This window comes from Rhamphochromis longiceps, linkage group LG22 (genome assembly GCF_057381845.1).
Source record: "Rhamphochromis longiceps isolate RC_006_pf linkage group LG22, R_longiceps_female_GT1.1, whole genome shotgun sequence".
Taxonomy (NCBI): domain Eukaryota; kingdom Metazoa; phylum Chordata; class Actinopteri; order Cichliformes; family Cichlidae; genus Rhamphochromis; species Rhamphochromis longiceps.
In genome coordinates, this window is record NC_140577.1 from 17,253,615 (window position 1) to 17,266,600 (window position 12,986).

General features: G+C 43.0%; 1 protein-coding gene across 4 annotated transcripts in view; it reads left to right on the top strand.

The window, feature by feature from the left end:
• The window catches only part of ripor2 (RHO family interacting cell polarization regulator 2), a 62,941-nt gene that overhangs the window by 7,672 nt on the left and 42,283 nt on the right, over window positions 1-12,986 (top strand). Inside the window, exon 1 of one of the 4 annotated variants that reach the window (XM_085396607.1) lies at window positions 5,591-6,103. The exons of 2 other annotated variants lie outside the window; for them this stretch is intronic. The gene's annotated coding sequence lies outside the window, so the exon portion shown is untranslated. Of the gene's footprint in view, window positions 1-5,590; window positions 6,104-9,980; window positions 10,075-12,986 lie in introns of those variants that run through there. One more of the 4 variants, XM_085396608.1, reaches the window with a different exon arrangement.

Consider the following 12,986-nt stretch of genomic DNA (forward strand, 5'->3'; position numbering starts at 1 on the left):
TATTTTCTGCAGCTCTCACTGAATGAGAGGCGAGAGAAAAATTAAAAGAGCAACAAAAACAAAGGGGACGTTTGATGGTGCAACATTCAGTAAGCCAGATGATGGAAGAGCAGAAATCTTTCTCTCTCTGCAGACATATCTCAGCCCTTTTGTTGCTCACTGATATTTGCACGTGGTTTATATGAAAGGCGGCAGTTTCACCTTTCGGTTTACAGTTCTCATGCGGTTACCATGGCAGTGTGTGCTGTGGTCAGCACTGGGCGTGCAAGATTTACACTTAGTGGTTTGGAACTACTCTCACAGTGAGGTAACTCTGTTTAGAGCATGGAGCGTAGCAGGCCACCCATGGCTCTTCACAGAGCAGATTAGCGCCTGTTATTTGGCACTGAGTCAGAGTGCATGTAATTTAAATGGACAAGCCACCAGTGAGGGTTAAGCACAAGCATAAATCCTGAGAAAGTTACCTGGATCTTGCAGAGTTCTCTTTCCAGGTATGCCACCCATCAGGAAGAAGTAGTACAAGCTCACATCCACACCTAAGGCCCATTTAGACTCACTAGCTGACCTAACATGAACATCGGCTGGACTGTGGAGGTGGGGGGATCAGGAGCACCTGCAGAAAATCCATGCAGCTGCAGGAAGCACCTGCAATCATCCAAAAAGGCTCCAGAGGACAAGGAGGTTTGAAACTAGAAACTTCTTGCTGTTAGGCGACAATGTTAACCGAAGTGGTATCATTCCACAGCAACATTTCACTATAAATAACAAATTCCAAACTAAAACAGTTCAAAATGTATTTTAATGAAATGAATTCACCACTTACAGACGTGTTTTAAAACCAGTCAGTCACATTTCTTAACCATTTCTAAAGATGGTTATGTGGTAGTGTCTGCTAAAACCAGTAAGAAGCCTCGCTGCTGAATTCCTTTTCATTTGTGGAGCTTTTTAAATCTATACAGAGTCAGAAACATGCTCTATAACACACATCCACGCCTTGTCGGTTACTCTGACTGTGAGTTGGATGATATTGTTGACACACACATGCATGGGATGCCTCCAAGCCCCAGGGGGGCCAGGAGTCTACCTGCAACAGCCAAGCTGTCATTACAGACCAAAGCAGACAGGAGCCATGGAGCCATGCCTGTACACGGCCTGTAATTGATTCACCTCTGTACAGTACGTCTGACTCAGAGAGACGTACTGAATAATAGGCAGCTTTGTACAAACTTATAGCAGCTTTAAATAAACTTTATTCACAGTAGTGATAATACTTGTCAAAAATAAAGAACAAGATTGTGTTTTAAATAGATTTTATGATATATTTATGTGTGTGTAGAAGACATTGAAAATGAGGTATGGGTCCCTCTGATGGGATGCAACCAGTTGCCAAGCCACCCTTGGCCGAGCATATCCCCAGCATGTCGTACAGTGGAACAGATCCAGAAAGACGTGCACTACTGTGGCAGCGCAGAGCTGTGCACAAGAACTGCACAGGAACAGGTTGCAGCACCTCGTTTTGGTGCCTTTGTCCACTTGGATTTCCACCGAGATTCAGACCAGAGATAATTCTCTCATTCACATGCATGCCAGCATCCAGTGTGTCAATACCCTAATGATAGTCTATACACAGAGGGGTTTTTTTGTGCAGTAAACTGAACCAATTCTGAGGTTTATGAGTGTTGCTGATTGTTCCAATCAACCGGAACTGAAAACTAGCCACAGAACATGTTTGATGTACTGAGAAATGGATTTGAAACAAAGACTGAAACATATTTCACAACACAAAGCTTGAGTTTCCCTTTTATATAACTTGCAAAGAGCAGAAGCTTCAGTAATGTTGTGAGTTACACTCGTGGTTACCTATTAAATCTGTGCATTGTTTGGGCAGCAGTAAAAGCAGCTGCATATTTAGAGCACATAAATAAATAGCAAATAATAAAGCGTGGTTTTAATGAAAGTAGAGCTGCTGATGTCGTAATGGGTGTTGGATTCAGAGGAGAAAAATTCAACAATGATTCGACCTAAACGAGGCAAGTAATCTGAGCATAGGCGGCACTCAGCCTTTCAGTCACACACATATCATCATCAGCTGTGCCTGTACATCCTTTAGCCTTGACCTCCTGGCTCTTCAGTCATGTGGTCTTTTGAAATCATCGTGGCTTTAGCAGTCAAATGCCGTTAAGCAGAGATGAGGGAATATGGGAAAAGGATCAAGAAAAGAGTAAAATGTAAAATAAAAAAGTTTGAATGAAGTAGAATCTGAGCTACAGAGAGAGACAAGAGTTTCAATGCTGCGCTACAGGCCGAGCAGGAGACTGAAGGTGGTGAACAGCAGCAGCGGCGGAGGTTGGTATGGAAGGAAAGGAGCTGTGCTGCTGGGAGGTCAGTGGAAGTTCTTCCATTCATAGTTTGTGTATATGAAAGGGTGTGTAGGTTTATGTGAACAGGGTATGCACCCACGTACGCTTGGCAGCTATACCCACACAGAAACAAGGTTTTAAAGTCAAAGAAGTCAGGAGACGCTGGCAGCCACCATAACAAGTGTGGAACAAGTATGTTTTAAGTGCAGTTTAAATCAGGGAGGGACTGACAGAGCTGGAGCACACCAGAGAAGGAAGGAGAAAGGAAAAAGCACTTCTTTTTTTAAACCTTGATTGAGGGCGTTATGTAACTGTTCCAGCTCATTTGTTTGCTTGTCTGCCTGTTTGTTAGCAAGATGACTCATTAAGTTCTGGACAGGTGCGCACGAGCATTTTACCTGAGGTGTTTTGCTTGGCAGAACTTCGAAGGGACAAACTTTTTAGAGCAAGTTGATTCATTAGCAATATAGGATAATATATTGGACAAAAACTGATTCAGATCCAGATTTTCCTTGATTGTGTAACTCAATTCGCACATGTGGAGGAAATCTTTAGCCTTAGTTTAGGTATGCAGGCTTTTTTTAAAAACATATTGCTAGATGTGTGGTTTTGTTTGTATGTAACTGGTCTGCCTGGTCTATATGTTGTTCTCTTTGTGGTGTGCATGTACACGGAGGTAAATATAGCTGCTGGTCAGGGGCTGTTGATGACAGCCATAATTACAGGCTGGGCTGTCCAACAGCTGAGAGGAAGAGAGAGAGTGTGTGTGTGTTAGTGCTAATCGAGGAGCTCATGGAAACCAACTCTCTGGCTCTACTGGACCTGAGATTTAACAGAAAAATGCACAACACAAAGTACGAGCAAATAAAAATGTACTTGCTGAAAAGATGATTAAAAAATAGGGATGAACCGCTCGGCCACAGTTAGTGTGAAAGACGAAGGCTGAGTAATGATCGTGTTTGAGGTGAGTGGCTGCATTTATCTGGCAGGCTCAGGTGGGGAAAGTTCGCTGACAGCAGAACATATGGAGCTGCTAATGAGGAAGAGATGCCTTAGGGTGATAAAAACAATTCAGAAAGTTAGCATTATGTCGTTAAGCCAAATGGTGGCTTTATGGCTTCCCTTCAGACATAAACACTTTAAATCATCATCTGACTTTTAGCAAGAAATACAATAAGGACATTTCCTCCAAGTCGTTCCTCTAAACCTTTATCCATCTTTCATTCATCCCTCCTCTCTGTCTGTATCTGTCATCATCGTTATGCAGCCTAATGGCCGGCGTATGCATTTCCCATCAAGTAGAAATTAAATCAAGAATGACTTTGACGATTTGAGTCACTTTGTCAGCTCACTTTACAGATTCACAGTCATCTCATTTCTTCTGTTTCCCTAAAGCTAAGTTACATTCGTGTCATGTCGAAATCACGCTCCACAAAAGCTGTCCGTAAGGTCGATGGCTCAACAGGCTTTGATTTATGACTAAGCTAGCCTACTTTTGTCAGATTATGAGTTCTGTGGATTTCTCTGCCTTTTTATCGATGTTTTAACAAGGAACTAATACACTCGGTGAATCACAGCTGAGCAGTCTGTGGTCACAAGTGAAAGGGTTCCCCTTCCTGCTGTAACTACTGCAGGACGCTGGTGAAATCAGCGATCCGTTCAGTTTAAAATTCTGCTCATAAAGATTGATTTGGGCATGTGTTACACTTTATTGCACACTTATCCAGGAAAGGATTAAAGGACAGCAAACCCAGCTTTCCCTCCAATGCACTGTACAGCTGGCCGATCAGCAGTCCTGAAGACGGAAAGATGTGTTTTAAAGGTGTTTCTAACAATGTTTAACCACCTTATGCATCTCTGTAGTCTCTTCTTGATTCTTTTAGACCTTGTGCCACTTATATCTGATCACAGCTTCTCACCCTAAAGAGCACCTTTGGCCTTTTTTTAAGAAAAGACAATTAATTTAACACAAAATTAAAGAAACTGACCAATTTCCAACCTGCATGAAAACCTCATGAACCCACCCTCTAAGATTAATCATATCGGTGAGTCTTTTTAAAAGTCCCTCTCTCTACTAAAAACCAAGCTGAGGGATTAAAAGGGACAAGCCATTTTCTGCTCCCTTTGCTTCTTGGAAGGGTGAGCTGAATTGGATTTGTATGGACTCAGCGGAACAATGTATCCACTTATGGAGGGCAATTATGTTGGCAGGAGCACTTCACGACGAGTCGCTCTTCATAAGTCGTGCCACAGAAATGTATTTTCCCTCGGCCTCAAATAGCAGCACCTGCGCTTCATGCTGTTTGTAGCTTCTAAAGATGGAAGCGTTTGTCTTCTTCATGGTTCCCTCGCATGTAATTCGGTTAGTTTGCAGCTTGCTTTCCAAGGAAAAGACCTCCCAGCAAACCCCTATTGAGGCAAACAGGCTGACGAGGTGATTTGGAATAATCTGTTGGTGCTAAGATGTACATTCACGGGTAATTATATAATCAGTCGTACAACCTGACAATAAGAGAAATGAAACAGCGAGGCACTGGTGAAATGTTGCAGAATGAGGCACGAAATTATTTTAATTCCTTAAAGCTATGAAAGCTTCCTAAACATGATCCCACTGCTGTCCAGAGCGCACATGGAGATAATTCATAATCTAACTCAATACATTGTTCTATATTTTCTCTAATGTGAGTGTGCATGAACGCATCCCTATTAGTGAATGGTTTATGAAGTGCAGATCATATCCTGTAGCTGATAAACCTTTACAAACAGCATGTTTATGAAGGTCTTTCCTTTTAATTGCACATCACTAGCTTGGCACATATTTATTACACATATTTATATATAGAAATAATAAAAATGGTCATTTGGACTATTTATAGATCAAAATAAAAGAGAGACACTCCAAATAATTCCTCAGAGAGGGAAAAATGTTTCCTATTGGCTCCCAGTCTCCCCTTATTATCTGTGCCAAGTTTTTATTATCTACACTGTACACAGCAGATAAAACAGGGCAGCTTCACAGCATGCTGAGACATCAACCAATGCGCGTACAGTGCAGTAACCCTGTCTGATGTCTGTATGAGTGTTAGCTTGTAGATTATAGCCAATAAAAAGCACCAAAAGAAGTCTGCAAAATTGTGCAATAATATGATCTCAGCTGATATTGGCCACCTTTTGCAGGGTTATCAAGGTGAGATATTAAATAACAGAAGTATTCAGTCTTTGAAACTCACGATAATACAGCTCGTTCATTTTCGGAGATGGAGACAAAGGGAGAGACGCGTAAATGAATGCACGTACGGGCACCCCCACCGCCACACGATGGAGTTGGGGGTCATTCTTCAGCCGTGGTTAGGGTACAGAAAAGATCGACCCCGCCCTCCCCGTGACATCCTCCGCCTCTGATTGGCCGTCGCTGTTCAGGAGGAGCGCTGCAAACACAAACTGGAATGCGTGAGTGGGCTCAGTGTTTGCTCTGGTCGGAGCCGCGACGACTGTTCGTCGAGGTGGGGGGGGTGAAAAATAAAGCGACGATCATCCATCACTCAACCGGGCAGCTGGTCCGTCTCTCTGGGAATGAGATTTTCTGAACTGTCACTGAATCGGTGCTAAAACCCTCCGCGCAGAAAGCGAGAAATCACTTTTGTGTTTTTTATATATATATTTTTCTTACGCATGGATGGAGAGGCGCAGGTAGACGGTCGGAGACGCCGCTGAGGAGCCGCTGTCGTGAAGTTTTTCCAGAGGTGGGTTGAAGCATTGTTCGGTGCTACTTCACAGAGGGTTAAACCGGGAACAAAATAGGCTCGTGGTTTGGTGTGGTGCGCTCATTCAGGGGAACTCCTCTCCCACTGTGGAGGAAGGCTGATTCCCCCGGGCACTGGGTTAGTGGATCAAGGCAACGCGTGAATTGATTTCACTGAGGATGAAGCTTAGTGGAGGATAAACGTACGGAAGCCTATAATAATTTCATTTTCAACCCCTTACATAAATCTCTTAGATCACATAATTAAACTTATAGAATAATAATTTGTTTTGGGGGCTTCACGCTTTTCTGAAAATAAACAACTTCAGGAAATTGAACTCCGACACTGTAAAACGGAGAGTATATTTAGCCTCGAACATGTGCGTGCGCGGCTCTTTGTGTCATGTGTCACTCTGTTCTTCTGACAGATGATCCGCTGTGATCAGTGTTGATTGGAAGCATGCAAACTAGGTTTAAAATTGTATTATCGCAGCATCCACACGTGTTGGGACTCAGTGCAAGTGAAATGCCAGAATCAGGCCAGTGATTTTTACAAATGCATCTCCGGGTTTGTTGGGGATGAGGCAGGGTCATAGGGCATCCATTGTCCACTGAAACCACCCACGGTGGATCTTCCAGCTGAACCAGAGCAGATAAATGGAACAGCAGCAGCGCTGAGGAGGAACTGTCTGTGAAGTGAGCCCTGACTGTTCTGTCAGAAGACATTGCCAGTAGTTAGCAGGTTTCTACCTGCCAGATTGCTGCTTCCTGGGCCCTCTAACCCAGAGGGATGCATGAATTTCCTCGAATTTTAAAAATCTAGCCCTGTTTAAAGGCTTTCCAACTGAGCTGACGTTATCTCTTCAGCTGCGTGTCCTCCAAGTTGATCAAAAGGTTCTTCAGGCAATCAGAAGTCTTCAGTTCAAAGCCATCTCCAGCACACATATAAATAACAACAAAACAACATGAAAATCGGCTGCCTATAAAACCACGCAGACGTCCATCCTGGCTGCTCATGCCGTTTCTGAGGAATAGGGCTTTCTTTTTTTTTTTCCAGGGCTAAATGCTCTTTCAGTGCAGTGCCAGGCTGACTTTGATATGGTTAAGTGGAAGTGCTTTGCTTCGCTGCCAGGCTGTTTGGGCCGTGGTTAAGCTGTTTGAAGGGGGCTGGAGACGAGGGGTAGGGTGTTTGTGCCAAGCTGAGATGGGCTGCGGGGATGCAGGACCAGCGTCTGTTCCCAGACTCTCACACATGCTCCCCCCCTCACCTTCTCTCCACTTTACCACAACCAGCTTTTCATTCCCCGCATCTGCTGCCTCAACCGTCCCTCCTTTTTCTCCCCCCTCTCTCTCTCCAGCTTTCACTTTCTGAGTCTCACACATGCAGGGGCAAGCACACCCACATGCACTCATTTCCTTCTCTTTCTCTCCAAAAGCCTCATTAAAGGAATTATGACTGTGTGGTTTGGAGGAAATTCAGAGGCCTCTGTCATTTTGTTGGGTTTTCCCCTCAACTACCAAAACACAACACTGCAGCGTTGGTGTCAACTAAGTGGGACAGCTGCCAGTTTCACAGAGCCCAGAGATTTATTAGATGTCACTCTTCTTTAAATCTGACCAGAAGTTCAAAACCCAAAGATATTCAGTTCACTATCAGATAAAACAAGGAAGTATGTTTATGGTTTTGAAGCCGTTTCCAAAGAAAGTTTGGCATTGTTGCTTGGAAAAAAATCTAACCATCTCAAGTTAGTGTCGATCATCAACATTATTTTTTTATTGAGCAGCAGCCCTCTAACACCATTTCAAAAATCGAAACCAAGCCCAAACTCTTGGCAAAGTTTTTAATTTAATTGCTGTTAATTTTAGTAAACTGTAATTATCTTGTCAACTTATCAAACCATTCAAATAAGGTTTTGAAGTTTTGTTTGTAGTGCTGCAGAGAATATTTCTTTGTGATGGTTTTTTTGTATCGTTATGAAGATACTAAAGAAATATTAGTCATAAAAACCAATAAATCTGATAATAGGTTGTATTTCAAAACCAAAAGAGAGAGCTAGTTTACTACATAGACTGTATATAGATGATGTAACTAACATGACATCACCCATTTGTTTAGAAATACTGTTTTGAAGCTTCAAATTTGAAAATCTGGACGACTCAAACTTGTATTGGTTTGTTTGTTTGTTTGTTTGTTTTTATGAGTGTCTGTAAGTGAATGAGAGGCTAAACCTGGCAAGTTATCAGCAACCACTAGCTAGCTGGGCTAACAAAGTCTGCGTGTTACTTACTGTGATCTAAAATAAGAAGTTAGTTTCACTGAGACAACAGCAAACACAGGCTACCCTAAGCATCCACGTTCTGGATAATGCCAAACTTTAAGCTTTATGCAGTAAAAAATAGTCACCCCTGTACAGTTATTAACAAAAGTGATCATTCAAGTGGTCATTTAAGGAACTACATGTTTCGGCACTTGTTCATTGGCTTCTTTTTCAGCTCTGGGATCACTTTCATACTTCAGGGCTAAAAGCAAATCTTCTTTAAATCAACGTATTGGTCACTATGCTGATTTTTCTACCATGGTGTGACCTCACTGACCGCCTCATGTAGATACTTCAACAGAAGCGCATTATGAAGGTTATGCAAATGCCAAAACAGGATAAGCATGACCTGGTAGTCCATTGTGAACACAGTATTTTAGTGCTTTTAAGTCTATCAGCGTCTCACACATGGCGCACTTGACCTTTTTCTTCCTAAGTAGACCCACTTGTACTTCTCAGGAATATTGCTTGTGTGTGTGTGTGTGTGTGTGTGTGTGTGGGTGTGTGTGTGTGTGTGTGGGTGGGTGCTTGTATTCACTGCATGCACCTACATATGTTTTTCCATCTGTGCGCATATATGTGGTTTTTTTGGGGGAAACGAAGGCCTTGCATTCTTACAGGAGGAGTGCCTCCTTGAAGTTTTCACAGCTGATAGTTATTTCTTAAGGACCGTAGGCTGCAGAAAGTTAAAGCTCTCCAAGTCCCAGTGGAAGGAAATGAATCCAATTGGAGTCTTTTGACGCTCCGGACGCTCTGAAGAAGTTTGATATTGAGGACGACTTGAAGAATAAAGTCTCAAAACTCCTGCTGAGTTCATCCTGACTTCCATTTTTAACCTGCGTCTGGGAAGCTGCTGTGATACAAACCGTGACTTGCAAGAGGCAGATTTTTTTTTCCGGTCCTTTGATGAAACTTGAATGCTCCCTGTGGAGAAAATGGGTCATTCTGATCACTGGTATACTGTAGATGACAGTTGTTTTCAGAGCACATCCAGTCTAGTGTTATTTTAGTAACAGAGTCTCTTTGTAACTTTCCAAAGTTTAGCAGAAATGTCTGTTTGTGTAAAGAGCTTCATCACATGCTGAGCTAACTGAGATAAACCTCCATTTAGGATGTGGAGTGAGATAAAGCTGCCAGCTGTAAGTCAGAGGTTATCTCAGGATGATAGTCTTATTAGGCTGTTCCAACATGCCTGGCCCTACAATCACTGCCTCCTCAGAGGGGGTGTGTGGGAGGTTTTTCATGTTAGCTGGGAACTCTGGTGTCAAGAAGGTGGGTCATAAGCTGTTACACTGGGGTTAAGTGGTATGTGGAGGGAGTGGAGGGTTGACTGAGGCAGAGGGAAGGGATCAGCTGGAAGGAATGAGGAGTGGTGGAGGGTGATGGTATCCTCGGGGAAGGTGTGGGGGGGGGGGTCAGATGAGATAAGAGAGGAACTTTAAGTTGGACAGGAAGAGTCACTACTGGAGGTCACTTTGATGGTGGTTACACCACGATTAGCAGATAGACTTTTTTTTGAAAAGTCGCTCAGTTATTGATGTCGTATCGCTTTACGTTTATATTTACAATTTCATTTTTGACTAATTATTTATTTTGCAGAACTTAAATACTCACCAGCCTCAGCTGGACGTCCTGCCAGATCAAACATCGTGAGGTAATGATGCCTAAAATGTCACTGACGTCTAGGTCACTCCCTGACAGCTTTGATGGGTGTCCATCCTGGGCTTTCTAGGAAGGGAGAGCTTGTTTAGAAGAATTTCATGTACCACAAGGTGGGATTGTATACTTTCACCTTAAAATGGACCTGCTATACTTTTTCTTTCTTCTGTCATATAAAAGGATGGGTGTCCTTAAGGTTTTGATGGTACTAGTGCTCGGTAGTGTTGGGCGGATCGATCCAAATATCGATTGTATTGATACCAAGTCGGTATCGGTATCAGATTGATACTAGCCTGGTGAGATCGATTTTTTACTTTAGGTTCCGCTCCTGTTTGCAATTCTGTGGTTTCGGTTCATCAGCACAGAGAAAATGCAACAGAAGAAAGAAGAAGAGTAGCGCCCTGTGGCTGTATTTTCAAGTCGAAAATGAGACCGCAGCAAAATGTGGGATTTGTAGAAAGCTTGTCAGGTAAACACTACCAATTTATATAAACATAAAAAAACATATAAAATTATTTATGGAAAAGTATTGGTATCGGCAATACTGGCCCATATTTACTTGGTATCGCACCGATACCAAAATATGCAGTATCGCACACCACTACTTATCAGTAGTAAGAAATTAAGAAATTCTTAATTTCTCCAATACCAAATGCCATAAATGGGGGTTAATACTTATACCCATTTAATTCCGCTTTTCGCAACCATAGATGACTTTAAGAAAATCTGATCACAGAGCCGCATTTGTTTGATTTAAAGCACAAGAGGATGATTGTTGGACACCGTGATGGTCTGGAAGCTCATAAAAATATGGAATATAACATCAATATAGTAAAACCTTAATCTTGTGTAGCTTTTAGTCAACTGTATTAAAAGCAGACAAGCTGCATTAACCTTTTTATATAAATAATACGATCAGCGTTCATTGGTTTGTGTCTGAGGGCCTGATGGGAGTTTGAGGTGGACACCACGGCCCCTCTGACAGTCTGCTTCATTACAGCGACTCAGTTTTTGCCTTCTGTGACCATTTTCAGTCACAGTATCACAGCAGCGTTTGTCTTTTCTTTCACTCTGCTTCACTCGTCCCTCTAAGAGAGACACTGAAACCAGTGCTGGCTTATTAATGAGCGGAGCTACAATAAGATTAGCCTATAGAATCGCTACAGAGGACTGAGCTGCCTAAAGACACATCAGAGCTCTTTAGGCCAGTGTTGAGAACAGTGCAGCTTAAACACAATGACTGTGGATAATAGTGCAGAAGCGCCAACCTGTTATATCCCATTAAAGTCACAACACACACAGGCTTGTGTGTACTTTTCTTTGTATGTTTTTGTTTTTGTTTTTCTCCTGACCACACGAGTAAGAAGTGGTGATGTATGAAAAATGGAAAACCGGAACAATTATGTGCCGCTAATGGACCTAATAAGTGTCCAGCTCTGTGTGTGTGTGTGTATGTGGGGGGGCATCAATCAGGCTGAGTGCTTGCTCGGCATCCCTTTGGGTTTTCCATCTATATTATTGTGTTTTTCTATCAGTTTCCCTCCATCCCTCCTTTCTCTGGCACTTTCTCCACCCTCCTCCACCACATCTATTTACCCCCCTGTCCTTTCTGTGCCCTCCTGCGTAGATGCAGATGAGGAATTTATGGTAGGGTGTTTGAACCCATTCTCACCCCCTCCTCCTGTTGTTTCTGAGCAGATCAGCTTGGCGTGTGTCTGTCTGAGGTAATCCTCCCCCACATCTGCGTTACTGTTCTGTGAGGTGTGCACCACATGCTGCATGCTCTGCACGAGACGTCATGGGAGATCCATGATATCAGACACACTGGCACACACACACACACACGCACACACCTCTGGCCGCAGCAGTTGGTAGTAGCAGCGTTATGATTGTCATAAGCGTTTTAGCGTCCTAAGCTGATAATCTGTCTGTTTTGGTGTTTGATGTGCTTCCTCTGCAGCAGTCCAGCAGCTGGATGACACTCTGTTGGTTCACGTCTGTGTGTGTGTCGTGATCTTTTCATGTCTGGGTCTTTGTTTTGACAGCATGACAACATGAGGCTAACAGATTGGTGGCACATCCGGTGCCAGCAGTCCTGACAGTTTTCTTCATAGTTACTGATAGAAAGTCGTGCATGAGCTGTCAGCGTTTCTGGCCTACCAGGGTGATGAATCTCTCAGCTGCACTTGTCTTCTCTGCCTCCTGCCTCCAGTCTTTGCTCGTTGGTGAGCTATCTCGCACCCTTTTTTTCCCGCATGCGTGTGATTACATCTTGTCACAGACATCTTTGCAACTTAAGGCATCCTGAAGTGGGCGTTTCCATTACTCAGCTGCTTGAGGGCGTCTGTGACACACAGCTGTGCGGTGACAGATGACTTAAGAAGGTGAAGAAGGGGTTGGAATGTGTAACTCCTTCGTCCTGAGGGGAATCGTTGTAAGGATGACTGAAACCTGCTACTCAAAATACGTTCAGTGTGGTAATGATGTTTTTTTGACATTACAACAGCTGAGAATGCAGTTATCTTTGAACTGATTGTTAAAAATCTATTCAGCATTTTAGGAGAACTGAACTGCACACATGGGGAGGATAGCTATGGTTTTAGGAAGAAAACCAGGCTGGAAGCTGAGGGAAATCAAGTTGGATTATGAGAATTGTGGGATCTGATAATCCCGTGGATGTAAGAAAATACTGGCATTACATACAATATCTTTCTCTGCAATATATATTAGGAGATTTTTTTAACTCTTGCTGCAATAGGACAGGAAAGACGTGCTGTAAATGGCCTCGGGGTGCATTCAAGCCCAAGGCCTCTGCATTAGCTTTATCCATGGCTTTATCACCCGCTCTACCCAGTGAGCTAAACCAGCGCTCCTGCTTTTAGTTTACTTAAAATCATGACTTGCTTT